This window comes from Nomascus leucogenys, chromosome 21, assembly GCF_006542625.1.
Source record: "Nomascus leucogenys isolate Asia chromosome 21, Asia_NLE_v1, whole genome shotgun sequence".
Taxonomy (NCBI): Eukaryota; Metazoa; Chordata; class Mammalia; order Primates; family Hylobatidae; genus Nomascus; species Nomascus leucogenys.
In genome coordinates, this window is record NC_044401.1 from 18,120,710 (window position 1) to 18,123,365 (window position 2,656).

General features: G+C 33.4%; 1 non-coding gene across 1 annotated transcript; it reads right to left on the reverse strand.

Moving 5' to 3' along the window:
• Window positions 1-779: 779 nt before the first annotated feature.
• On the reverse strand, window positions 780-941 carry LOC115832204. The gene has a single exon (XR_004027640.1). It is a non-coding gene; the product is annotated as a U1 spliceosomal RNA (small nuclear RNA).
• Window positions 942-2,656: the final 1,715 nt, after the last annotated feature.

Below are 2,656 nucleotides of genomic sequence, written 5' to 3' on the forward strand. Positions count from 1 at the left end.
CTTAGAAGCATGATATAAACTGAGAAAAGAGATTAAGAGCAAGGAGTCATTAAAGTTGCATAGAAGGTTTCTCTTCCTACCATTGTTAAATAAAATTAGTTCATTGACTGTATTAGTTCTTTTCAGTATTTACTATATTACTGAAAAAAATTGTTATAGACACTAGTAATATTATAATTGTTTGGAGATGTGTGAAACAAAAGCAGAAAGTAAAAGATATAATTTTATTTCATCAAAAATTATAAATATGAGCAAATCTTCTTTTCTTGCTCATTCTCATAATAACCTACATCTGATTTGTGAAATATTCATGAGGTCTATAAATTACACTGATTTTATTTTTATACTCTTTGAAATTAGAAAAAAAATCAAGTGATGATCTGATACTGCTACCATTATATTAACAATGTAAATTTTAAATTACATACTAACTTATTTCCCATGGTATTTTATTGATTTTTTTGTTTGTTTTTGGTTCACGTTCGATTGATCAAATGAGTTAAAACTTAACGGTAATTGAGATTTTTCAGCGATATTTTCATCAATATTAGATAAAATCCAAACGGTACAGTTTCTTCCTGCCGAAATAAAAACCTTAATTTTATGAGGTAGTTGTCTATTCTTTTTTTCATGGGCTGGTTTCTTACACAACTTATTGTTTAATATAGCTATGTAAGTACAAAAGTGATGTTTTAAAGGTCTCACATCCCATTTATAATAATAAACATTTTTATTTTTTATGTTTTAAATTTCATTTTAATGTTGAAAAAATAAAACCAGGGCAGAGTAGGAACATAGTCCTCCACCACCACCAATTGTGCAGTGGAGTTTCCCACATTTGGGGAAATCACAGGGGTCAGCACACCCAGAGTTCAATGGATTAGCCTCACCCTGGAAAAACCACCTTCATGACTATGGTATCTCCCCTTCCAGATAAGTATAATAGTCAACATTTTAATTAAAAACTTGCCTAAGTCATTATAGAGCCTAGAAGCAATAGCCAAATAAGAAAGAAAAAGAAAAAGAAAATTTAAAAATTGAAAGAAGATAAGACTATCAATTGAACTTAATATCAAATAAATACTTATCCTCTTATATCAGCATGACTTCACTCTTTCTAAAGTTCCTAATTGCATAAGCCACATAACAATTATTTCCACTATGCATAAGAATTTTTTTGCTATGGTGTGAATCTATGAACTATTTCATGGCCCAAAACAACAAAGAAATTGTCCAGAGGAAGGCAAACACTATGTGGCCTTCAGATTCTGAAGAAAATTAATTCAGGATCATGTTAGCTTCCATAAAATATATCCAGAAGTCTGAATTGCTAACCCTCTTAACCATCATTTCTTAAGTCTTAAATTGTTCTTCTACTTTTCAGTGTTCATTTAAAAAGTCAGAAATGCAAGTAGATATTTCCCTTTTATCATCTGTGCTTATGATGATATTAATAACTTGTTTCTTTTTAAAGATTTGTATGTGATTTGTTCAAATGCTTAATGCTTAATCCACTTCTCTTAAAAGCCTAACTAAAACATAAGTTTTCATTAAATTATGCATATAAATAAGGGTTTGCTTTATTATAAAATTAATAAAAGTGATGCATACAGCATTCATCAGGCCTCTGTGTCTCTAGATTGTTTCTCTTTTTCCTAAAATCATTATCATCTAGCTGTTACTCATACAGACTTTATTTTTTCTATTGGCCACTTGGTTAAGTAGGGAACTACATTGCCTAGAATCCCCTTTTTGTTGGGTTCTTGATTAGAGTTGGCCTAAAGAGAAACTTGTAGAAGATTTGAGAAGCGAGGTAACTACCATTAATTACCCTCTAAGTGGGTTTTTGTGGTCACATAGATGGCAGAGAGGCCCAAGGGTATCTGGTAGATTTCAGACCTTTTTTTTGAGCTCCTCCACTTTATGTCTATCTTTTCTACCCAACTGCTAATAATCTGACAAATAGCAGTGATCCCAGATCAAAATAAAGGCAAGAGTTATACAACAATAATAGCTTCCTCTCAAATTCTTTAGGAATTTCCCTTCGCAGTCTTCTTATGAAATTGGATTTTCTTAGCTTTTCTGCTGCAGGTACTTAGGCAGGAAGTACTTTAGGCAGAAGCTAGTGACTTGTTCTCTGATTGCCTAACTCTTCTCTTCCAACCTTCAATTCTCCCACCTAGCCTTACAACCTTAAGGTTTAATACTTGTACTAAACTTTTAATTCCATAACTCATATTGAGACAGGAGAATATGGTCTGGAAGCAAAGAACCTAAGGCCGATATGCACTGACTCCCTAAAACTGAATTAAAAGAAAAACCCCACCTCTCTATACCCAAGTAACAAAGGTATCAGAGGCTACTCCCTTTGCAACACCCCCTCCCATTCCACTGCATCACAGACAAAAAATGGAAAGCACTTCTGATTGGTCCCCTCCCTCAATCAATCAGACTGGTCATGGGCCAGGTCTTCATGTGCATAGAGTGTAACTTTGTAACTTCACTTCAGCCTCTGATTGGTCACCTCCTGTAACTAATCAGACCAGTTACAGGTCAAGTCTTCATTTACATAGGATGTAACCAAGTAACTCAAGGGAAACCTCTAGAGGGTATTTAAACCCTAGAAAATTCTGTAACCAGTCCTCTTGAGCTGCTT